Here is a 26,445-nt window from a genome sequence, read left to right on the forward strand (position 1 = left end):
TGCTCGAGGTGCCGAGGAAAGAAAGAGAGACGTGCTGCGAGGGGAGACGAGCGTTGCAAACTTTCCAAAAGCTTCTTCAAAGTTCAAGCTTCAAGAAAGGTTAGTAAACTTCTAGCTCATATTGGTTTTTAATTACATGTACTTGCACTTGTCTAGGTTAGTAAAAACTGTTTTACTTGTAAAAGAAAAATTTTAAAATTCCGCCGCTTACCGAAGCGTTAATTATTTTCTCAAACCCTAGATCGATTCCAACAACCCTCGGGAGCGGCAAAGCCCTCCTCCGGATACCACTCTGTCCTAGCAAGCGACCTCGCTGATACTATCACCTCTGCGTCATGAGTCTCGGGCTGAGAACCCCCTGGCTCCACGGAAGGGCCCCTGCCCTCCGGCACGGCCGCGGCAGCCACCGACGGCTCCTCGGGACACTCCGATGGGGGGCCTTCGGCCCCCGGACATGTCTCCGAATCACCCCCGGGATCTTCAGACTCGGGGCCAAAGTCATCCACGCAGTCAATCTCGTCGAGGTCCGACTCTAGCGGAGTCACTGCATCCACGCCCGTGATATCTCCCGGCTCGCCATGAGGGTCCAAGTCGGACTGCGGTACGCCGAGGCAGTCTTTGTCGCGAACCCCCTCGCCAACTAAGTTGATCACGAGGTGAGGGGCAGGTCTCCCAGACGTGGGATGATCAAACTCCCCACCTGTGTCGCACCCAGCCGGCGCACACTCTTCTTGAGGCTGAGCAACAGTCGCGGCCATGCCCAGCTCGTCTTCCTCGAGCCACTGCTCTACTGCGCTTGGATTCTCTTCCACGTGCAGTGGAACTTCCCCTAATCCCGCGAAGAGATCATCCTCATCAATCTCGGGACTCTCAGTTGAGAAAAGGGGAGGGACACCCATAATGCAAGCATAGAGAAAGAGAGAAAAAATAAAGTGGAGGAATAAGAGATAGGGGGTAGGAGTCGAAATCCTACTCCCACAAGGAGAAAAAACGGAGAAAAACTCCAAAAAGTCGGAGTTCCCCCGCGCAAGGCGAACTAGCCCCGCGCGGGTCGCGCTGCACAAACCGTACGCCGCGCCGTCCAGGGCGCGCGCCGCGCGGAAGCACCAAAAGAAAAATAAAAAAAAAGAAAGGGGGAAAGGAAGATTTTTCCTCGGGTGACGGACTTGGAAAATATTTTCCTGAAACACCCAACTAGAAGGACAAAAAGTTCATCGCTGGGAACCTCCCGAGCGACGAACTTGGGGGGCTAATGTTGTCGGTCGTTTTCGGAAAACCCGAGACACCGGAAAGGTACGTCACTCAAAGGGCCGATGGTCAGGCCGGTGGTCCTGAAGAGCAGCAAGCCTCCAAACCCTCATCCAAACTCTTGACTCCTTGAGTCGAGCTTAGCCCCTCGAGTTGAGACTTGAGTCGGTTCCTCGAGTCGAGCCTCGCTCTTCGAGTTGAGCCTTGAGTCGGTCTCCTCGGGTCGAGCTTTGCTTCTTGAGTTGAGCCTCTACTCGGTCTCCTCGAGTCGAGCATCGCTCCTCGAGTCGAGCATCAACTCGAGTCCTACCCGTCAAACAAACATTTGTGTCATAACCCAAAATACCATGCTCGCAAAAACGAAGCCCAGCACGCGCCGCGCATTGAGAAGCGCTGCCCGAGCGCCGCGGGTCGCGCGACACGCCCGGTCAAGGCCGCGCCGCGCGCTGAGCGGCGCAGATCCTGCGCCGCGGGTTGTGCGCCGCGGGTTGTGCACCGCGCGCCGCGCGTTGTGCGCCGCTGCCTCTTGTGCGCCTCCTCTTGAAAAGGGGCGCGTTCCTAGTCCCACATGGACGCCAAAGGACCCCCTTAGGGTCCCCAAACACCTATATAAACCCCCTCCCATTGAGGGGAAAGTGATCTCTTCATCTCTTATCGACACGCTCGATTTCTTACTCTTCTCTGCTTCTTTTGATACCATTTTTGGCCTGAAGCAGTCTCTCTACTCTCTCTCTCGATCTCAGAGGTTCCGAAGCACTCACGGGAACTTCCCGGACGTCGCTCCCTCTGACCGAGCGTTCTCCGATGTACAATCACGCCCCTAGGGTTCTCAACTAGAGTTCCCCTCGCACGTCTAACACGCTAGACGCACGCGCGATCTATGAGGTTCCGAGACACCGCCGAGGACTCTCGCGCCCCGTCTCCTTCGTCGAGTACGCTTCTCCACCAAGGTTTTACGCATCATACTGAGTCTTACACGCCTGAACTACGTTCTGACCTGATCCCACGCACGGGTACGTAGGCAGCCGACAGCCAAGGCACGGTCACTCCTCCTCCTCACCCCCTACCTCTCCCGAGAGGCGGGTTGATCGGAGAAAACCCTAGCTCGACACTATCGAGTTCACATTCTTGGCCCGGGTGCGATCACTTGGTCCGGCCTTGGATCGAACCGCCCGAGGTTTTAAATAGTTGTTCATTTTCGTGCGACAACACACCCTACGGGTTTTATCCCTTCGGGAAGGTCTACAAGTTTCCAAACTTTGTTGAAATACATCGAGTGCATTTCAACTTTCATTGCGTCAAGCCAAAGGTTTGATTCAAAACAAGCCATCGCTTGGCTATAGGAAACAGGTCATCCATGTCGGAGACGGCTACGAGAGTGTCTCCATATGACATGTACCAGTCAAGATTTTGAGTAGCCCTCCCACTACGTCGAAGTACTACTTGACGAGATTATGATGAGTTAGGTTGTGTTTCAGTTGGGGTAAAAACAGTTCTTACAGATGAGGTAGAAGCTTCCTCACCCAACTTTTCTTCAAGTACAATTTCGCTTATAGGTTTTACATCTTTCATAAAGTCCTCCTCAAGGAAACGAGCATTCAAGCTAACGAAAGTCTCATCGTCCTCGGGACTATAGAAAATAAAACCTTTGGTTTCCTTTGGATATCCAACAAACAGACACAATTCTGACCTACTAGCCAACTTGATAGTCTTTTGCCTCAGCACGTGTGCAGGGCAACCCCAAATTTTGATGCGGCCAAGATTTACTTTACGGCCAGTCCATCGTTCATAAGGAGTACTATAGGAAACGTTTTGGACGGAACTTGGTTCATAATGTAAGCGGCTGTTTCAAGGGCATATCCCCAAAAGGAAAGAGGGAGTGATGAGTAACTCATCATTGATCTAACCATCTCCAGAAGAGTTCGATTTCTTCTCTCTGACACCCTGTTTTGTTGAGGTGTGCCAGGTGCGGTAAGCTGAGAAGCGATACCTTCTTCTTTAAGAAAGTCATCAAACTCTCAAGATATATACTCACCACCTCGATCGGATCGAAGGGTTTTGATCATTTTGCCAGTTTGCTTTTCCACTAAATCCCTAAAGACCTTAAATACGTTAAAGGTCTCGGATTTGTGTTTGAGCAAATAGAAAAAACCGTATCTTGAGTAATCGTCTGTGAATGTAACGAAGTATTCGTATCCACCACGTGCCTGTTGACTGAGCGGACCATATACATCAGAATGTACTAGTTCTAGCAGTTCAGTGGATCTTCGACCCTTATCGGAGAAAGGTCGCTTAGTCATTTTTCATTCTATACAAGATTCACAAGTAGGTAGTGAACCTGTTGCAGAGTCTTGGAGTGGACCGTCACTCACAAGTCTCTTAATCCTGTCTAGACTGATATGACCAAGTCTTAAGTGCCAGAGATATGTTGATTTTGTTAGATCGGAGGATTCAGAAAGTTTGATCCTCTTTGGCTCCCTAATTAGATCATTATCTATTTCGATGTGTAAAAGAGAAGGTTGAGTAGGATAGATGTAGTAAAGAGCATTCTTCATACATGCATCACTGATAAAAGAATTATCAGGAAACGAAATATGAATTCCATTCTTAATGAACTTTAAACAATAATCTTGCTAAAGAAGACGAGCAACGGATATTAAGGTCTTCCCAAAGGTTGGAACAAAATAAACATTATTTAAGTTTAAAGTGCGGTCTTCAAAAGTCAGTGTCATTGATCCCACAACCTTTGCAGACACCAGGCTCCCATCACCCCATTTGAAACAGAAGTCACCTTCCTCTAAGCTTTTGGTTTTCTTGAAACTAGTCAAGTAACAACAAATATGGTTAGTAGTAGTGGAGTCAAGTATCCACGTTGATACATTATCAGCCACTAAGCATGCTTCGGTAATTAGTACAATATTATGTTCCTTTGCTTTGAGATAAGCAGGACATATCTTTTTCTCGACCTTGTGAGGTCTCTTCTTAGATCCTGAGGCGGAGGCTTTGTGCTCAGTAGCATGAGCCTCTCTTTGATTCCTCTTTCTCATATTGAGAACTTCAGCAGTGTGAAGCTCCTTTATTAGCTAGGTAACAGTGTACTCTAGCTTGTTCATGGAGTAGTTCAACTTGAAGGTATCGAAATATTCGGGGGGAGTTTCCAAGATCATATCTATTTTGGTCTCCTTGTCAATCTCAGATCCTAGGATTTCCATCTCATTCAGGTAACTAATGAAAAGCATCATATGGTCCCTGATAGGAGTCCCAACCTGCATGTGATAGTTCATAAACTGTCGGACTGCTTGTTGCCTTGCTTGACGCCTTTGCCCTCCAAACATCTCAAGGAGAGTGTAGATCATGTCGGTGGAAGTCTCGATGTCACGATGTTGTTGTTGCAACACATTGTTCATTAATGCTAAGATATAGCATCTCACAATCTCACGGATCGGAGCCAGGCCGCCAAGGCGTGTTTTTCCTCTTGTGTCGAATCATCATTCGTTTGAGGATAGGGGGTGGTGAGTACCCATTTGTGCTTGTTAACGGTAAGGACAATGTCGAGGTTACATTTGAAATCATCGTAGTTTTCGATTTCGAGTTTGTTCGAGGAAAGGATGAAAGAGAGAGAGAGAGAGTTGGGAGATATTATGCTGTAAAGTTGAAACAAGTTTATGATTAGTCTTTCGGTTTAGGATTTGAGTTTGTTTAAGTTTTTAGGATGAAGAAGAGATGAAAAATCCAAAGGTGTTATGAACGAAATGACACTTTACTCCTTCGAGGGAAGGTCGCAACGAGTCTCATTTCATAAGTAAATGACTCATCATTAATGCATAGCCAAGATGTCAATACATCAAATTTGACTACCCACCTTATAAAAAAGTTTGATCACTCACATCCTTTCGCAGGGCCTCGAGGGAGGATTACTAGGGATCGAGTCTAAGTGTGTAACCAACCACTTAGTCCAAAAGATCGACTCTGAAAAGCAATCTACCGAGGGGAGGTCTTATCTCAATGTCTCACTCTCAGACTTAGCTCTTTGAGCAATGATTAGAGCAAAGCCACGAGGGTGACTCTTAGTCCAGCGACAATTACTCTTTTCATTATAACCCTCCCACTTACTTTTAGAAAAGACACATCATCTCTTATAACTTCGGAAACAAATTTCCTTGTTATAGAGCGATAGAGTGGACAACTAGAAAAAAAATCCTAGATCTTCATGTTCAGAGCAGTGTTAGTGCATAAAGGCACAAGGTACATACTTGGATCTTTTCCTAGTTCCTATTCGGGAAAGTGCATGAGGGAAGTGTGAACTTCAACTCACTCGAACACATGAAAGTTTGAGATTACACATCTTTTTATTTTTTAGCTTGTCTACGAAGAGACCTCCCACTAAAATTTTCAAGAGCATATAGATTTTGAACATATGTGATATATATATATATAGTTTTGAAAGCATTTTGAAAACTTATTTGATTTGGATGACAAAATATTTTCAAGTTTGAAAATGAAAACGGTTTTTCAAAATTCAAACTAGTTTTGTAAAAATTCAATTTCAATTAAACTTTCAAAAATCAAAACATTTTAATCTTTCACATTATGTTTATAATCTTATAAAAAAAACATTTTTGTACAAGAAAATTTTCTCATTAGAGTTCTATAACTCATGGTAGTGGGGCTGAAAATCCGGATTTCTAAAAAACTAGACTTTCCGAATAGTCGCGCACCTCGGAGTAAAATCGCCATAACTTCCGGCTCCTATGTCCTTTTTACCCAAACCCAGTGGTATTGGAAAGAGGACAGACAGAGATTTAATTTGATTCAAGAATCATTAAATTTAGAATTCTGAGCAGAGAGTTATGCCACCTTTACTACGGGTTTTAGTGCGTAAAACGAATCGAGTGTAACGGAACATTTTAGGAAGTTGTTAAGGCTTTTATTTGTGTTTTATTAACATGGTAATAACATGGTATAAAAGAAATAACAACAAGCATAAAATGATTCAAGTAAATAAAAGAAACTAGTAAGACAAGAAAACTAGTCACAAAAATTTACTCGAAATTTTCTCAAACTTAAAAACACGTTTTTTAATATAAAAAATTAAAAACTTTTAGAACTGATTCTAATGTCTTTTAATAACATCCCAAACTCATAGAAAAACAACATGATTTTAATTTAAAGGCAAGAGCAATAAATTAAAAAAAATCTAAGAAAATAATTCTAACTTTTCACAAAATTAGTAAACTTTCGAAAACGATTTTCAAGCTCATAATTTTAATTACATGTACATACATATCTTTGACCATAGTGTTGTCGCTCGTTTTTGGACAACTATTTAGGAGCCCCAAACGGTTCGACCCAAGGCTGGACCAAGTGGTCGCGATCGGGCTCGAGCGTGTCGGACTTGGTATCCCAATTCATCCCTTAGCTGTAGATGATGCTCGCCTCGTCTCAATACCTGAAAAGCGGGAAGAGAATGTGAACTACAAAGGGGAAACAGAGGGGGTGCATCTGTTTACCTCTCCCACGCTCAACATTAGTAGGATTGAGGTGGGTAAAAGAGATTAGCTGTTTAGAGAGCCGAGACTTGAGAGAAAAGAGCGAGGTACGAGTTCGACTACGTTTCAGTATTCAAATTCGTATTACCTGACTCGAGGGGTCGAGCCTCATATTTATAGGCGACCTAGGGAAGTTTTGGGGGGTCCCTAGGCCGAGAGCCGGCCATTGGCCGAGCGCCGGCCCTGGGCCGGCCGAGTGACTTCCCACGCCCGTGCAATGGCCGAGAGCCGGTCCTGGGCCGGCCGAGTGACTTCCCAGGCCCGGCCAATGGCCGAGAGACGGTCCTGGGCCGGCCATTGGCAGAGCTCCAGCCCAGAGCCGGTCGAGTGACTTCCTAGGCCCGGCCAATGGCTAAGAGCCGATCCTGGGCCGGCCATTGGCGGAGCGCCGGCCCTGGGCCGGCCGAGTGACTTCCCAGGACCGGCCAATGGCCGAGAGCCGGTCCTGGGCTGGCCGAGTGACTTCCCAGGCTCGGCCAATGGCCGAGAGCCGGTCCTGGGCCGGCCATTGGCCGAGCGCCGGCCCTGGGCCGGCCGAGTGACATCCCAGGCCCGGGCAATGGCTGACGGTCGGTCCTAGGCCAGCCATTGGCCGAGCGACGGCCTTGTGCCGGCCGTGCGCCGAGGGGAGTCCGAGGACGACCGCTATCACGGCCGTCGTCGCTTCACCGGGTCGGGACGGACCGGTAACATTTGCCCCCCAAGTTTATCACTGAGTGTAACTCGCATGATAAACTCAAGGTCCTCGTTGTCGTCGGCCCACCGGAGCAGCCCAACGCCAAAAGGTACGTTCCGATCGTCTTTAATTACTACTTTTTCTTTTCGTTGGTCACCTTTCGCCTCGTTGTCTGCTCCCATGGACCCCACCGACTGCCTCTCAAGGTGTGGGACCATCAAAGACGACTTGTTTCATTTGCTCGGGAACCAACACGTAGATTTGGACAACTTTTGGGTCCAATTTTCATCCCCCTCAACAATTCCCGACGCATTGCATTCGTCGAATTCAACCAATACCGTACAGATGACCGGGGAAGACCTTTCCTTGGTTGAAGCGTGGCTGGCAGGCGAGGGAGAGGGCGTGCGAGCCGGAGATGGCCCGTGCCGGCAAGTGGTCATCAAGGACGATGCGCGCGCGGGTTTGCTCGCCCAGGAGGTCGCCGGAGGAGACGCGTTGGCCCTGGGCGGCGCAGGTGTCGCTGCAGGCGGCGGGAAGGACCCCTCCAGGCCGAGAGGCGATGCTCGGCCGCCCTCAGACGGCCTAGGTGGTGCGCGTGCGCCCGTGGAGGCTGCGCTTGGCGTGGCCGGCGCTGGAGGAGGCGCGCCGGTTGAGGACGGCGCCGGGGGAGGCGCGGCGGCCGGGGGCGGCGCGGTCTGGGTTGACCCCAGCGCCGAGGAGGCCCCCACCCGATTGGGTGGGGTTGTTTGGCCACGTGCAGGTTGCGCCCAAGAGGAGTACCACCCAGGCGGAACGCGCGACCCGGGGAAGGCCGCGCCCCGCGAGATCGGCGCCGGGGAGGGCGCGCCGGCCGGCGCCGGCGTTGTCTGGGTCGGCCCCATCATCGAGGAGGTCCCCACCAAACCGGGTGGTGCTGTTTGGCACCTGCAGATCGTGCATGAGTGGATGACGCCCCGGGCCTCGCCGCGCCGGGGGGAGCGTATGCTGCTGGGGAGCCGCTGGCACCGGGAGACGCCGCCCAGAGAGGGGCCGCCGCCGGGCAGGAGGCGGCCCGGCTGGGTGGCGCCGGCCAACGGGCTGTGGCCTGCCTGTCCCGTGGGCAGACCCTAAGCCCACTTGGGCCGGGCCTGCACGCTGGAGACCCAGCCGGCCACGGGCCGGGCCGGGCCGCTGGGCCGGACCCGTACGAAGGAGACCCAACCGGCCAGGAGCTGGGCCGGGCCGTTGGACTGGGCGCCCGCGAGGTGAGCGCTGGGCTGCCTTGGCCGGGCGCGCGCGTGGAGTAGCCAGTCGGCCAGGAGCTGGGCCGGGCTACCAGACCGGGCGCGCGCGAGGATGGCGATGGGCCGCTAGGGACGGGCCCGCGAGTGGAGGAGTCGGCCGGCTGAGAATTGGGCTAGGTCCTTGGATTGGATGCGCGTGCAGGAGGCTACACGGCCGGTCAGGGGCTGGGCCGGCCCGAAGAAGGGAGCTCGGCCTGTCAGCGGTCGGACACGTGCCCGGGTGGTCACGCCGGGTCCGAGGGAAGCCGACCGGCTCGATCAGGCGACCGTCAGGAGGCACCACCTTGCTTAAAAAGACCTCTCGACGTCGAGCGTTCGGGCGAGTCGTCGGGCCGTCACGCCACGCCGACTGTGATGCTTTCCCTAACTACGCGGGAGGAAGCGCGAGCCTTGGCCTTTCCGGTCGGAGAGTCGGCAGTTCATGACGACATCAATTGTTCGGGCGTCGACGTCCCGAGCTCGCTTTCGATTTCCAATTTTACGAGCTTGAGGAAACGCTACTGCATCCCGGAGTCGGTGTCGATCCTGAGGGCCATTACCCGACGATCTTCCGACTCGGCCGCGAAAGGGGTACGCCACGATTCACGAAGCGAGCCTTCGCGGGGGGCTGAGGTTGCCCTTTCAGTCGGTGATTCAAGATTTGCTAGTTCGACTAAGGGTACATGCTTCGTAGATGTCCCCATCGTTCTACCGGGTGGTCGCGGCGTGCCACATGAAGGCCGTTACTGCGGACGACATTCAAGACCTCATGGTGGTTCGCGGGGTGCCCGGGAAGCCGGGCTCCTACCTAGTAGCACACCGGAAGCGCCTCGCCATCATCACCAAGGTCACTTCGAAGCACAGATACCCTTGGGTGTAGGTGTCCAAGTCTGCTTTCGGGGTTGCGCCTCTCGCCTTTGGCCCCGCGGCTGACTTTTCACCTGTGGGCGATGTCGAGGGCTCTGAGCTCGACGCGGTGATAAGGGCGGTCCCGGATTCGAGGTGGCAAGGATCGCTCTTCGAGTCCCTAGACTTAATGGCGACGACTGGGTGGTTCGTGCCTGGCGACGAAGCTCCTCAATGCCCTGGCCTTGGCGCGGAGGTTGTGGAGGATCCCGAGTCAGAGGCGTGGGGTTCGTCCGCCCCTCTCCCCGACCTGGGGGGTACTAGTCATATATACGCTTTTGTGTTATCGCATCTTTTCTTGTTTTATGCTTATTGCTATGTTCTAACTGACTGACGCCTTTTCTCCTTTGCAGATACCATGGTTCGGCATCGGTCGCGCGCGCGAGTGCCGAGGGTGGAACCTACTGTCGAAGCTATGGCCGCGACTAATTCCAGAGTCGAGGCTCGCCATGGGGGATCGCCAATGTGGGTGAGGAACGAGGCGATCTCTTCCAACAACTGACCGTCATCGTCGACCTCATTCGGTTCACCCTTCGGCCACAAGCGTGCCTATACGTCGGCGGCGCCGGACATCATAGATTGGATGCTCCTAGCGGAACCGGCGGACCTGAGGGACCAGTGTTCCCGAGGGATCCTTGAAACCTCTACGCGAGACTTCAAGGGTCTAATAACGACAACCGACCTTGAGCACTTCCAACACGGAATCAGTGACGCTCGAAAGGTATGACCCGCTCGCTTGACTTACGTGCAACCATTATACTTATTTTGATCGTGCGTACACCACCCCTTTTCGTAGATTCTCACGCGTCAAGAACGGAGCGACCGCATTCTTCGGGACTTGCTGCGGCGAATGCAGATTGTGCAGAAGGACATCGAGAGCGCAGTGGCCGACCATGCCATCGCTCGAGCGGGGGTTCGGACCGCCCAGGTGTTTCAAGCGCTCGAGGAGGAGTTGAAGCGAGCTCGCGAGGAGTCGGCGGCCGAGAGATCGTTGCGTGTAGTCGAGAAAGCGTCTCGGGAGAAGGCGGAGCAAGCGGCCGACACCTTCTTGGGGGAGACGAAGAAACTCCAAGCGGTGCTCTCGAGCCGAGACGAGGAGCTAAACATCGTCCATGCTCGCCTATCGGCGAGCGAGATCTCTCGGGTCAAGGTCGAGAGGGAGAGGGATTCTCTGCTAGTGGAGATGCAGACTCTCATTGAGGAGAAGGACGACATCGTGCGGTCCAAGGCGGACATAGAGGACGATTGGGACCTCGCGTTGGAGGTGGCTCGTTACGAAGCGGCCATACGGGTTCGAGACGCGACCGCGAAGGAAAATGCATCTCGTGGGACCATCTTTTCCTTCTTTGACGCCATGGTCCCTCCTCTGGACGACGAGCCACAGGTGAACGACCCACGTCCCCAAGTCCCCGCGGAGGCTGCCCAATCGAGCTTGACGGAGAAGCTACCGACGGGTCAGGCGCCCCTCGCCCCAAGAATGACGAGGAACAGATCGACTTCGACTCAGAGTAGCCAACTTTATTTTGATCTTCCGCGCACTTGTTTAGTGATTGCATTGTGTTTCCTTTCGGATACTTGTTATGTTTGTCGTACTTTCGTATTTTTCTCGTTGAGTTGTTTATGTGACACAGTTTGCTTTAGCTAAAGGTTCCTTGATTTATTATGCGTCTTATTTTCTCGATTTACTATGCTTAGTGTAACCGCTTCGCCCAATCCGATTAGTGCGTGTCTTACGACCCCCGGTTTACTATGTTGAGCGTAACCGATTTGCATGGCTTGGCGCCGCACCTGGCGGCGAGGTTTTCCGCGGACGCTGGCTAGACCAGTTTCGTCGGGCGGATGCAAGTCTTTGCAGTTCATTTGTGATTCACTGCCTATCGGCGCGTGCGAGCTGAACGACCTTAGCGCCCAGCTGCCGGCACGTATGCTATCTATCGGCGTGCATGTTGTGCGCAAGAGCGAGCGTGGTTCCCAGCTAGTGCGATACCCGTCGGTACGCTTATCACATTTTGGACTTTGGCTGCCAAGATCAATGGTCCGGTGCGCGGACGCGATCAGTTGACGCCCTGTTACCTATCGGCGTGCAAGGCATGGAATCACGCGAGAGCGTCGCGCAAAAGATGTGTGGGGTCGGAGGTCCGGTGCGCGGATCCAACCCCGTTTCGCTACCTTTTGGCATGCGAAGCGTTGAATCGTGCGAGAGCGTCGCGGGAAAGATGTGCAGGGTCGGAGGTCCGGTGCGCGGATCCGACTTGTTGCAATTTCGCTACCTTTCGGTGCGCGAAGCGTCAAGTCGTGCGAGGGCGTCGCACGAAGGATGTGTAGGGTCGGAGGTCTGGTGCGCGGATCCGACTTGTCAACATTTCGCTACCTCTCGGTGCGCGAAACGTGGAGTCGCGCGAGTGCATCGCGCGAAAAATGCGTACCTGTTACCCACATTAGCCCCCCGAGTTTCTTCTGTACTCGTAGAGGAGACTAGAAATTATAATACTATAGGATAAATGCTTTGAAGTGGAATGTAATCCAATTACCATGTCAAAATAGTTGAAAATTACATTCTCGGGCCATTAACCTTATTTGAAACTCGGAATTGTCTTTTGCTAAAACTGAAAGTAGGACGAAAGCAATTAAACATAAAGAAGGCGGGAACGGGCTTCTATTGGTAATATTGTCGCAGGTGCTCCGCGTTCCACGGGTGTGTTAACACGAGTCCCTCCAGGTTCTCGAGCTCTTACGTGTCGTTGTGAATGGCTCGGCGCACGCAATACGGGCCTTTCCAGGTAGGGCCCAGAACTCCCGCTCCCTGCACCATGGTGTTTTGGAACACCCTTCTAAGGATGAGGCTTCCGTCGGCAAACTTTCGTAGCTTGATCTTGGAATTGTGGTACTTCTCGACCTTTCTCTTCTGCGCGGCAAGGCGAGAGAGTGCGTCCGCCCTCTTCTCGTCTATGAGGTCCAGCTCGAGCCTGATTGCTTCGTCATTGGCGGCTTCTTCATACTCGTCGATGCGCAAGGTTGGCAGCTTGGTCTCGACAGGTACCACGGCCTCGACGCCGAACGCGAGAGCGAAAAGGGTTTCGCCAGTTGCGTTTCGTGCAGTTGTTCGATATGCCCACAAGACCATGGGAAGCTCCTCGGCCCAAGCCCCCTTTCTTTCTTCCAGCTTCTTCTTCAGGTTCGCTTTGATTATCTTGTTGACCGCCTTGACCTGACCGTTGGCTTGAGGATTGCGGGGAGAGGAGAAGGTCATGCTGATGCCCAGTTGTTCACATACGTCTCGGAGGCGCGCATTATCGAATTGCTTTCCGTTATCTGTCGCATTCGATGCGGGGATCCCGAAGCGGTAGATGATGTTCTTCCAGATGAAGCTCGTCGTGTTCGCCTCTGTGATCTTTGCTAACGGTTCGGCCTCTACCCACTTCGTGAAGTAATCGATAGCCACTATCGCTTGCTTGTAATGCCTTAGGGCCGTAGGTAGCTCACCGATGAGGTCGATTCCCCACTTTGCGAAGGGCCAAGGTACAATGATCGGGCACAACGGGGCCGGCGCTTGGCGCGGGACGTGGGCGAACCTTTGGCATTTGTTGCATTTTTTGGCCCATTCGTGGGAGTCCTTTTTCAAGGTGGGTCAAAAATATCCGAGTCTTAGTAGGTTTAGTGCCAAAGATTGTCCGGCGGCATGGTTTCCGCACACCCCTTCGTGCACCTCGCGGAGCGCTTTCTTTACCTCGACTTCGGTCAAGCATCGGAGAAGGGGCATGGAGTATCCTCTCTTGAACAAGTTGTCTTCCGTCATTGTATATTTCGGCGCCAAGCTTCTCAGCTTTCTGGCCTCTTCTTTGTCTTCGGGGACGACTCCTCGCTTGAGATACTCTACGAGTGGCATCATCCATGAGGGGGGCGGAGTTCTGTCGACTACCCCTACGTCGCCTCTTGAGACGTAGGGTCGAGTTAGCACTTCTATTGGGACGCTACCTTCCCCATCCTCGTCTACCCCGGACGCAAGGCGTGCCAGGGCGTGGGCATCAATGTTCGCCTCTTGGGGAACTTGGACTATCCCGAACCACGACAGGGCCTCTAGATTTTTCTGGGTCTTTGACAGATCTGCGATCATGTTAGGCTCTTTGGCTGTGTAGTCACCATTGACCTGGCTCACAATCAACTACGAGTCACAGTGGATGCGCAAGTTTTGGACGCCTAGCTTGTTTGCCAATTCCAAGCCAACGATCAGAGCCTCGTACTCTACCTCATTGTTGGAAGCCTTGAACTCGAATCGCAAGGCGTATCTCAGTTTTTCCCTATTGGGATTTGTGAGCACAACGCCGGCGCCAGCCCCCCGGGCGTTTGACGCGCCATCCACGTGCAAGTCCCAGACCGGCCCTATCGGATCATTGGTCCTCTTCTTTGACGACCCGTCGTGGTCGTTCTCCTTGTCTTCCTCGTTCTCATCGCCTTTGTTGCCCTCGTCAGTTGAGGGTGCGTCGGTGAATTCGGCCACAAAATCGGTGAGGGCCTGGCCTTTGATAGCTGTTCTCGGTTGAAACTCGACCCCGTACTCACCCAGCTCTTGGGACCATATGGCGATTCGAGAGGAGGTCCCTTTTTGCAAGGCCTTCTCGATGGGGTGTCCCATATGCACCACAATTGGGTGCGCTTGGAAGTAGGTCCGAATCTTTCTCGCGCTCGTGATGAGGGTGAGGGACAATCTCTGAATTTTTGGGTATCGAGTCTCGGTGTCGAGGAGCGCCTTGCTAACGTAGTAAACTGGCCATTGCACCTTGTCTTCTTCGCGAATTAGAACTGCGCTCACAGCCCTATCAAAAACCGCGAGGTAGACATACAAGGTCTCACCATCCTTCGCTTTCGCGAGGAACGGGGGAGAGCTGAAGTAGGCTTTCATTTCGCTGAATGCCTCCTCGTACTCCTTCGTCCACACAAACCCGTCGGTCTTCTTCAACGCTTTGAAAAATGGTTGGCACCTATCGGTTGCCTTGGAAATGAATCACGTTAGGGCGGCGATCCTTCCCGTCAAGCTTTATACTTCTTTGACTTTCTGTGGCGACCTTATCTCTAAGATCGCCTTCATCTTCTCGGGGTTAGCTTCAATCCCGCGGCGGCTCACCATGTAGCCCAGAAATTTTCCGGACTCAACTCCAAAAGCGCACTTATTGGGGTTGAGCTTCATCTTATATCGCCACAGGATCGTGAACATTTCCCTGAGATCTCGAACGCGGTCGTGAGCCTTAAGGCTTTTGACCAGCATGTCATCCACATAGACCTCCATCGTTTTGCCAATTTGATTGGAAAACGTTCGATTCACCAACCTTTGATACGTCGCTCCCGCGTTTTTGAGGCCAAAGGGCATGACCTTGGAACAGTAAAGTCCGCGGTTCGTAACAAAGGTGGTCTTGATTTGATCCAGCTCGTGCATGCGGATCTGATTGTAGCCCGAGTAGACGTCCATGAAGCCTAGCAGCTCGTGGCCCAACGTAGCATCCACAAGCTGCTCGATTCCGAGTCGACTGCTAAGTCCTCGTGTTGAGTCTTCACATGACTCCTCGAGTTAAGTTCACTCCTCGAGTTGAGGTTCGAGTCCACAAGTCGACTGCTAAACCCTCGTGCTGACTCTTCACATGACTCCTCGAGTTGAGCTCCAAGTCCACGACTCGACTGCTAAGCCCTCGTGTTGACTCTTCACATGACTCCTCGAGTTTCGTTCACTCCTCGAGTTGAGCTCCAAGTCCACGAATCGACTGCTAAGTCCTCGTGTTGACTCTTCACATGACTCCTCCAGTTGAGTTGGCTCCTCCAGTTGCGCTCCGAGTCCATGAGTCGACTGCTAAGTCCTCGTGATGACTCTTCACATGACTCCTCGAGTTGAGTTCACTCTTCGAGTTGAGTTTCGAGTCCACGAGTCGACTACTAAGCCCTCGTGCTGACTCTTCACATGACTCCTCGAGTTGAGTTCACTCCTCGAGTTGAGCACCAAGTCCACGAGTCGACTGCTAAGTCCTCGTGTTGACTCATCACATGACTCCTCGAGTTGAGTTCACTCCTCGAGTTAAGCTCCAAGTCCACGAGTCGACTGCTAAGTCCTCATGTTGACTCTTCACATGACTCCTCGAGTTGAGTTGGCTCCTCGAATTGAGCTCCGAGTCCACGAGTCGACTGCTAAGTCCTCGTGTTGACTTTTCACATGACTCCTCGAGTTGAGTTCACTCTTCGAGTTGAGCTTCGAGTCCACGAGTCGATTGCTAAGCCCTCGTGCTGACTCTTCACATGACTCCTCGAGTTTAGTTCACTCCTCGGGTTGAGCTTCGAGTCCACGAGTCGATTGCTACACCCTCGTGTTTACTCTTCACATGACTCCTCGAGTTGAGTTCACTCCTCGAGTTGAGATCCAAGTCCACGAGTCGACTGCTAAGTCCTCGTGTTGACTCTTCACATGACTCCTCGAGTTGTGTTCACTCCTCGAGTTTGTTGGAATCGATCTAGGGTTTAAGAAAATAATTAAAACAGTTTTTACTAACCTAGACAAGTGCAAGTACATGTAATTAAAAACTAATATAAGCTAGAAGTTTACTAACCTTTCTTGAAGTTTGAACTTTGAAGAAGCTTTTGGAAAGTTTGCAACGCTCGTCTCCCCTCGCAGCACGTCTCTCTTTCTTTCCACGGCACCTCGAGCAACCACGAAAGTTTCTATCACTAAATCACTCGAAATAAAGGAATTAGTGAGTGGGCACTTTTAAACACTACGACTTAAGAACGAGTCTTGAAGTCGCAGAGCTAAACACTAGGTCGAGTGAGGACCTAGGTGCCAAAACAAGAAAAATCGAAAATAAACTAGAGAGATAGAGAGAGGAGTTCGGCCACAATGTCTAGAGAGAGAGTCTCTCAATCTCTAACTTGTGTGGAACATGAAAAGGCCCATTAAGAATTTTCAATAAAACTCTTATGAAATGAAATTAATTCACGAGGCCCAATGATCAAGTCATGGCCGAGTGACATTAAGTCATCAAATGAATTTGTCAAAAAATTTATTGTCATTCATTTCATCCCTTGTCTCAAAAGACAAAAATACCCTTTTGACTATTTTCGTTCTCGTTTTGACTTAGCTTCCAGTTTAACTATTCCTATCGATGTGATTCGTGACAGTGACCTCATGGACCCAAATGAACAAAGCTTGAGCTAAACACTTGGACTCAAAAGTTCACAAACCTTTTCCAAGTTTAGCTTAATGCCAACTTACTCCACTAAAGAGCTGACACTGAAAATCTCTCGGTTCAAATGAATTTATTTTCTACTCAAGAATTCACCTAATTATACTGATCGGATCCACTGTATATAATCTATGTTTACCCTTCATGAATGTCATCAGCTAGTCGGGATTTACTAAATTACCATTTTACCCTTCTAGCTGTTATTTCCTCAACTCCTTTGTCGCTTGTGAATAAGTTAGAAACAATGTATTGACGAGGAGCTAACAAGTCACATTATTTCATCCAAAAGAGTCAGGACACAATTTGGACACTGGCCAGTTCATTTATTCACACTCCAAGGAACAAAGCATGAGGTGACATGCATTGCATTTCAGCAATCTTGTACATGAATTCCATATCTATGAGAACTTCACAAAGTTACTCATGACATACTCACAACATAGTACTTCACCAATAGGCCCTGTTCGGAATCACATAGTGAGTCCAAACTATGACTTTCTCAAATGAGAATACTAAGGTGTGAAATGGCATGTCTCATTTCAAGATTAAGGTAAGCATGATGCAATTCATACATGGTGACTTCGAGACATAAGAGGTTAAATGGTTTGTTCTTATCTTGTCTCTAGAAGTGCACTGGTCAATTCAGTACCTTCGGAAGATACCTAGAAGAACTATAGAGTCTCCAACTCTCAATGCCTCATAACCAGACATCATAGATTCTTCTAACAATCGTACTGAGGTCAATAGTCCTTTGACCCTAAGATTGCGAATATATCGTTTTAAGCAAACTACGAAGAGTTTGTTCATGCAAATCTACATTTGTCTCTTCGTAAGTTGTTAGGTTTGTTTATGGACTAAAAGACTAGGGTTTTATCATAAAGCTTCAGACAAGGAAGATTGAATGAACGTTTCAACTTTTTATTTATGAATAAGCAATTACAAGCAAGAGTCTTCGTAAGACTATATTACATCAAATGTACACAAATAGACACTACTACTCTTCTTGTGGGCACCATTGACAACAAACTCCCACTTGACTCAAAGAAGATGTGAGTAGTCCTTTATGCCTAATCCCTCTCGATGTTGGTTGAAGACCATGTTCGCTAGGGCCTTGTTGAATGGATCTGCCAGAGATCTACTTCACCTCCACGTCTCCGCGTTGCGCGATCTCTCGAATCAAATGGTATTTCCTCTCAATATGCTTAGAGCGCTTATGGCTTCTAGGTTCCTTTGAGTTAGCGACAGCCCCACTATTATCACAATAAAGGGTTATGGGCTCGTCGACGTTTGGAACAACTTCCAAATACTTAAGGAATTTTCTAAGCCATACAGCCTCTTTGGATGCTTCACAAGCAACCACATATTCTGCTTCCATGGTGGAGTCAGCAATGCAAGATTGCTTAATACTCCTCCACACAACAGCTCCACCATTAAGGATGAACACAGATCCCGAAGTGGATTTCCTGGAATCCTTATCCGCTTGAAAATCGGAGTCGGTATATCCCGTCATAGTCAGGTCAGTACCTGAGTATGTAAGTGTAAGGACAAGTTTCTGCGTCACTCGTATTTGGAGATAATAAGCGAGTTTCCGTTGTTACAACTAAATTATCGAGTGGGTTATATTTCAATGGATTTATCGAATTAATTTTAAATATGTTAAGGTTATGGGAAATCTCGGAATGAGTAAAGGAATTATCGAGTTTAACTCGATTAATAAATTAATTCCGAGGAAACATTCCGGAAATTAATTTAAGAAATAAATTCTCAAGGATGAGAATTAATTCCGAGAAACCTTAAATATATTTAAATTATTCGAGAACGAACGAGAAAATTCTCGATTCGAATCATATAATTATAATCCGTTCGGTGATGGATTTAATTAAATAATTATATGAAAAGGACGTGGTTGTAACAATTTTTAAGGGACCCATTTGAAAGGAAACAAGAAAAATAGGTTGGTTTGTAATTAATGGGATAAGGATGAGCATTGCCATGTCATCAATCAAAGATTTGGATAATATCAAGTGATGTTTATCACTTAGCCGAATAAAATCAAACCCACCAGCCCAAGGAAGAGAAAAGACACGGGAAAAAAAAAAAGAAAGAAGAAGGAGAAGAGAACCCGAGGGAGAGAGAGAGCCGAGAGAAGGGAGAGCAAGAGAGAGAGAGCGGTCGAGCGAGCGAGAGAGAGAAAGAGATTGAGGGAGTGAGCTCGCGGAGGAGGAGATCGGCCGACAGCAAGTCACCGAGGCCGAGACTCGCCACAGGACGCACGCGCGGCCGAGAAGGAACCAGCGCCGCCGCGAGCAAGCCGAGGACGCCGGAGCAGAGAAATTCGCCGGAGAAGGAGTAGAGAGAGACAGCGACGGAGAAGGTAAGCTCGATTTTGAGTTTCTGTCCCTCTACGGTTCGGATTTGAGGAAGATTATATATCTAGGGTTTGGAGATTTGGGGATTTTACATGGGTTGAGGTTTAACTCCGAAATTGATGTGTGGGTCTTAGATTCAAGTTATAATTGAAGAATCGTTACTTAATTTCGGGATTTATGAGATGATTTGGATGAGTTTGGATTTGGAATTGTTTAAGCCGTGTGATATTGTTATTGTTGCGATATTGTTGCTGACTGTGTACGTGTAAGGTTGTTTTGAAGTTTTGTTATAGAGTTGTTAAGTCGTTTTCTTTTGTTGCGAGTTGTGTCGAGTGTTAGACTCGGTCTAGGTGGGCGGCACAGGTCTCGGGGCAGCGGTTCGGGACGGCGAGGGCGCTGTCCAAGAGTGTCGGAGCTGCTGCGCGAGTGACGACGGAGCGGGGCTGGTCAGCGAGGTTCATCGGCTCGGTTGGGACGAGCTGTTGGGCCGGGGACGGCAGCGACATTGTGGCGGCTCTCGGGGGGGCTGTTCACAGCTGTCGGGTTTCGTTCGGAGACTCGCGAAGTCTCGGTTTAGTGTTAGAAAGTCGAGAAATTTCCCGAGTCTCGACTCTAGTCGCGAACCGTTTTTTTTAGTTTATGTGTCGTGATGTATAAGTACTATTATGTTTTTACGGTTCACTAATTATTATATTGTTCAAGTAGTCTCGTTTGAGTTATCCTACGTTATTATTATTATGTTTTATAGTCAAGCTCGTTTAATATAAGTAGTTAAGAAAAATAAATTAGTATGTTATCGTTACTAAACTCGTTGATGATTCAATCAAATTAGTTAGTATACTTATCTTCATTATGTATTAAAAATCGAGTTCGACTATAAGCTCGACTCTTTTAATTTGGAAAAAGAATATCAACGAGAAATATTTTATTTACGTTCTCAAATACTTATAACTTGTCAATAAAGAGACAAGTCATAAAATATTTTCTAAAATACATTTGAGAAGTATCGTTTTGAGTTATTTTCATATAGCTTACGTATGCTATAGATTGTTAGTAAGAGTTTCTTTATACGTTCTTTTCTTTTAGTTTCGACCTTCCGGAACCTATCCTAAGCAATGGGTTTTGTCCCGTCAAAAGAATAGGTGGTCGAATAGCGGGGCGTTTCTTAGCCTAGATCAGGGAAGTTGTTAAGGCCTTGTTCTTAGGCGTCGATTCTTTTTAGTCTCTGTTCTGTCATGTATTCCCTGATGTTTGTTTTTTTAGACGCTCTGAGTAGCGTGACTAGGAGGACGTTTTGAATACGTTCCTTATGAGCTTTCTTTTAGTAGAAGTGTGTACGTTAGTAGATCAATGGACGAGATACTGAGTATGCTCAATGTTCGATCTTTCTCTTCCATAGATACGTCCAGATTGCTATAAGGATTAGCAGGAGAAGCTTACGAGGACTGGGTTATACGTGAAGTTAAGAAGAACCCTTTTATCTGGAAGAGAAGATCTCAGGATTCGAAAGAATCGTTATCCGGGTAAGTGGATTATAGGCACCTACAATATCAAGAAATATTATATATATCTTTATATATATACATATATTGTACGTGCATTTTCTATATGCTTTCTAGTAAGCAAGAGTAAGATAAGCCAGAAGATAACTCACTATCAAGATTAAGGGCTTTAAGCCACTAACGAATTGGGAAACAGAATTAGTCCGGCTAACTAAAAATGGCTAGAGGATCTAGGAACCCGAGCCTTTGTTACGTGTTTAGTTAGTTTTCCTTCCAAGAGATCCAGTCCTAGTAAACTGGGTTATGAGAGACTCTAGTTAAGACTTGTATTCAAAAGCGAGGATATTATGATAGGATCTTTGGGAGTCGCATCTCAAGATCTTATAAGTCACGAGTTAATAAGCGAAAAGAATATATGTTAAGATCGGGATTGAACCCGAACTAAGCAGTCTCTCATGTTAAGTTAATTAAAGAGAAAACACAGAATGGTACCGCCTCCGACATATACCCCTTGTTAGCAGGTACCTATTATGCTTCGTGCTGGTACCACATGGGGATTAGGCAGGAGACTGTGCACCCTCCTGTCTGGCGCTAATAAGACATGTGTCGTGCGGATATCATTAAGGGATCCCGAGCAGGAAATGTATTGTATGATGGGAATTGCCGGGACCTAAGCTGGCATATTCTCAAGTAAGAGGAGTTACCGGGACCTAAGCTGGTAATTCCATAGTTATGATTAAAGCAAGTATGTTTATGATGTGAATCACCGGGACCTAAGCTGGTGAATTCTTAAGTAAGGGGGATCTCTCGGGACCTAAGCTGAGTGATTCCTAAGCAGATGAATCTATCGGGACCTAAGCCGATTGGTTCTTAAGTAAGATGAATCTGTCGGGACCTAAGCCGATTGATTCTCAAGTAAGGTGGATTTATCGGGACCTAAGCCGATACTTCCGCAAGTTATTAAAAGATATGATCTCATGTTATGTATTGTTTATGTGTGATGTGCATTGTGCATTAGATATGTAGATATCCGCTTACTGAGTCTTTCGACTCACAGTTATTATCTTGATATTGTAGATAAAGGAAAGGCCAAAGAAGACTGAGCAGAGCATCAGCGAAACCGGTAAGTAAGTAGGCGTGTGTATGTACGGCTGCCGACCTGTGGCTAAGTCAAGGGCGAATGAGTCTATTTTGTTTTTAAAAGACGAGTCTTTTGTTTGTAAAGTTTTAAATAGTATGTTTTAAGAAAAAGGAAAAATTCGCCCATATTTTTGAGACGTTTATGTAAATATTTTAAAAGTTTTTCTAGAAAATGTTTTCTGGAAGCGCTTCCACCAAAGTTTTTATGAATTTTATTTATGTCAAGTAAGATACGAAGATCTCTGTCGCGGCTCGTGGGCGAGCTAAGGCTCGCGGGTCGTGACAGTAAGCATCAAGTTCCTAGTTCTTCGAAGATACTTCAGAACATGCTTAACAGCAATCCAATGCTCGGGTCCAGGGTTGGATTGGAAACAGCTAACTGCGCCAACGGCAAAACAGATGTCAGGTCTAGTGCAAAGCATAGCATACATAAGGCTTCCTACGGCAGAGGCGTAAGGAATTTTCCTCATGTCTTCAATCTCTTGTGCAGTCTTGGGAGACTGGTCCTTAGAGAGTGAAACTCCATGCCTAAAGGGTGTTTGGCCCTTCTTGGAGTCTTGCATCGAGAAGCGATCCATTACCTTATCAATATAAGATGCTTGAGAGAGCGACAGGGTCCGGTTTTTCATATCTCGAAAGATTTGGATCCCCAGAATGTACGCGGCTTCTCCTAGATCCTTCATATCGAATTGCTTTGCCAGCCAGACCTTAACCTCAGATAACTTACCCACGTCATTACCAATGAGTAGTATATCATCGACATATAGTACCAGAAACACAACTTTACCTTCGTGTATTAACTTGTAAACACAAGGCTCATCTATTGACTGTTCAAAGCCAAAGCTCTTTACAGTTTCATCGAATCTAATATTCCATGACCTAGATGCTTGCTTTAATCCATAAATGGACTTAAGCAACTCACAAACCTTGGTATCTTGACCTTCTTCCACGAAACTGTCTGGTTGAGCCATGTAAATGCGCTCGTCAAGATTGCCATTCAGAAAGGCTGTCTTGACATCCATTTGCCAGATCTCATAGTCGAGAGCTGCAGCTATGGATAGGAGTATGCGGATGGATTTAAGCATCGCGACTGGCGAGAAGGTTTCTTCATAGTCAATCCCTTCTTGTTGGGTATAACCCTTCGCCACAAGTCGTGCTTTGAACGTCTCGACGTTCCCATCAGGACCCTTTTTCTTCTTGTATATCCACTTACACCCTACAGGTTTAATCCCTTCAGGAAGGTCTACAAGTTTCCAGAAATTGTTGACATACATCGAGTGCATTTCAACTTTCATGGCGTCAAGCCAAAGGTTTGATTCAGAACAAGCCATCGCTTGGCTATAGGAAACAGGATCATCCATGTCAGAGACGGCTACAAGAGAGTCTCCATAAGACATGTACCTGTCAGGCTTTTGAGTAGCCCTCCCACTACGTCTAAGTACTACTTGACGAGATTCTGATGAGTTAGGTTGTGTTTCAGTTGGGGTAAGAACAGTTCTTACAGATGAGGTAGAAGCTTCCTCATCCAACTTTTCTTCAAGCACAATTTTGCTTCTAGGTTTTGCATCCTTCATAAAGTCCTCCTCAAGGAAACGAGCATTCGTGCTAACGAAAGTCTTATCGTCCTCGGGACTATAGAAAGTAAAACCTTTGGTTTCCTTTGGATATCCCACAAACAGGCACAATTCTGACCTACTAGCCAACTTGCTAGTCTTTTGCCTCAGCACGTGTGCAGGGCAGCCCCAAATTCGGATGCGGCCAAGATTCACTTTACGGCTAGTCCATCGTTCATAAGGAGTACCAGGAACCGTTTTGGACGGAACTTGGTTCAGAATATAGGCGGTTGTTTCAAGGGCATATCCCCAAAAGGAAAGCGGGAGTGATGAGTAACTCATCATTGATCTAACCATCTCCATAAGAGTTCGGTTTCTTCTCTCTGACACTCCGTTTTGTTGAGGGGTGCCAGGTGCGGTAAGCTGAGAAGCGATACCTTCTTCTTTAAGAATGTCATCGAACTCTCAGACATATACTCACCACCTCGATCAGATCGAAGGGTTTTGATCACTTTGCCAGTTTGCTTTTCCACTAAAGCCCTAAAGACCTTAAATACGATAAAGGTCTCGGATTTGTGTTTAAGCAAATAGACAAACCCATATCGCGAGTAATCATCGGTGAAGGTAACGAAGTATTCGTATCCTCCACGTGCCTGTTGGCTGAGCGGACCACATACATCAGAATGTATTAGTTCCAGCAACTCAGTGGCTCTTCGACCCTTATCAGAGAAAGGTCGCTTAGTCATTTTTCCTTCTATGCAGGATTCACAGGTAGGTAGTGAACCTATTGCAGAGTCTTGAAGTGGACCGTCCCTCACAAGTCTCTTAATCCTATCTAGACTGATATGACCAAGTCTTAAGTGCCATAGGTATGTTGATTTTGTTAGATCGGAGGATTCATAAAGTTTGATCCTCTTTGGCTCCCTAATTAGATCGTTATCTATTTCGGTGTCTAAAAGAGAAGGTTTAGTGGGATAGATGTAGAAAAGAGCATTCTTCATACATGCATCAGTGACAAAAGAATTATCAGGAAACGAAATACGAATTCCATTCTTAATGAACTTTAAACAATAATCTTGCTCACGAAGACGAGCAATGGATATTAAGTTCTTCCCAAAGGTAGGTACAAAATAAACATTATTCAAGTTTAAAGTGCGGTCTTCAAAAGACAGCGTCACGGATCCCACAGCCTTCGCGAACACCAGGCTCCCATCACCCCATTTGAAACAGAACTCGCCTTCCTCTAAGCTTTTGGTTTTCTTGAAACCATTCAAGGAACAAGAAATATGGTTAGTAGCAGCGGAGTCAAGAATCCACGTTGATACATTATCAGCTACTAAGCATGCTTCGGTAACTAGTACAATACAATGTTCCTTTGTTTTGAGATAGGCAGGACAGTTCTTTTTATCGGCTTTGTAAGGTCTGTTCTTAGTTCCAGAGGCGGAGGCTTTTTGCTCAGTAGCATGTGCCTCTCCTTGATTCCTCTTTCTCTTAGTGAGACCTACAGCAGTGTGAGTCCTTTCATAAGCTTGGTAACAATGTACTCTAGCTTGTTTATGAAGTAGTTCATCTTGGAGGTATCAAGAGATGCGGGGAGAGTTTCTAAGATCATATCTATGATATTCTTCTCATCAATCTCAGATCCTAGGATTTCCATTTTATTCAGAAAACTAATGATCAGTATCATGAAGTCTCCAACAGGAGTCCTAGCCTGCGTATGAAAGTTCATACACTGTCGGACCGCTTGTAGCCTTGTTTGACGCCTTTGCCCTCCAAACATCTCAAGGAGATTGTAGAGTATGTTAGCGGCAGTCTCGATGTCACGATGTTGCTCTTTCAGCATATTGTTCATAGATGCCAAGATATAGCACCTCACAATCTCATCGGATCGAAGCCTGGCCGCTAAGGCGTCATTGTCCTCTTGAGTTGAATCATCATTCGTCAGAGGAGGACACGGGGTGGTGAGTACCCATTTGTGCTTGTTAACGGTAGGTTTTATGTCGAGGTTATGTTTCGAATCTACGTAGTTTTCGTTTTCGAGTTTGATCGAGGAAAGAAAGATAGAGAGATGGTTGAGAGACATATTGCCTATATAAGTTGAAACAAGTTTATGATTAGTCTTTGGTTTAGGATTTAAGTTTTATTAAGACTTTTATAAAATCCAAAAGTGTTATAAACCAAAAGATAATTTACTCCCTCAAGAGAAGGCCGCAAAAAATCTCCTTTTATAAGTAAATGACACATCATTAATGCTAAGCCAAGATGTCAATACATCTATTTTGACTAGCCACCTTTTAAATTTGTTTGATCACTCACATCCTTTCGCAGAGCCGCAAGGGAGGATTACTAGCGATTGAGCCTAAGTGTGCAACCAACCACTTAGTCCAAAAGATCAACTTTGAAAAACAATCCCCCAAGGGGAGGCCTTGCCATCATCGTCTCACTCTCAGACGTAGCTCATTGAGTAATGATCGAAGCAATAACGCCTTGGAGTACTCCCATTTAAGTGAGGGTCGCAAGAGCGGCTCTTAGTCCCACGTTAATTGCTTCTTTCATTAGTGTTGGGGATCGTGGGTTACAAACAACAAGTATAACCCTCCCACTTAGTTTTTGGAGTTGGTTCATCGACTCTTATAAGTTCGGAAACAAATTTCCTAGTTAGAGAGCGACAGAGCGGACAACTAGAAGAGAATCCTAGATCAACATGTTCAGAGTAGTATTAGTGCATAAAGGCACAAGGTACATACTCGATCTTTTCCTATTTTCTATTTCGGGAAAGTGCATGAGGGAAGTGTGAACTTCAACTCACTCGAACACTTGAAAGTTTGAGATTACACATCTTTTTATTTTTCGACTTGTCTACAAGGAGACCTCCCACTCAAATTTTCAAAAGCATATAGATTTTGAACATATGTGATATAGATATAGTTTTGAAAACATTTTGAAAACTTATTTGATTTGGATGACAAAATATTTTCAAGTTTGAAAGTGAAAACGGTTTTTCAAAATTCAAACTAGTT

General features: G+C 47.7%; 1 long non-coding RNA gene across 1 annotated transcript; it reads left to right on the top strand.

Moving 5' to 3' along the window:
* Positions 1-18,779: 18,779 nt before the first annotated feature.
* LOC149404168 (uncharacterized) lies at positions 18,780-22,121 on the top strand. The gene is made up of 3 exons (XR_016294472.1): positions 18,780-19,235; positions 20,630-20,753; positions 21,810-22,121. It is a non-coding gene; the product is annotated as an uncharacterized LOC149404168 (long non-coding RNA).
* Positions 22,122-26,445: the final 4,324 nt, after the last annotated feature.

The sequence above is a fragment of the Urtica dioica genome, chromosome 2, assembly GCF_054948205.1.
Source record: "Urtica dioica subsp. dioica isolate 48M chromosome 2, U.dioica_male_clone48M_v1_H2, whole genome shotgun sequence".
NCBI classification, from domain to species: Eukaryota; Viridiplantae; Streptophyta; class Magnoliopsida; order Rosales; family Urticaceae; genus Urtica; species Urtica dioica.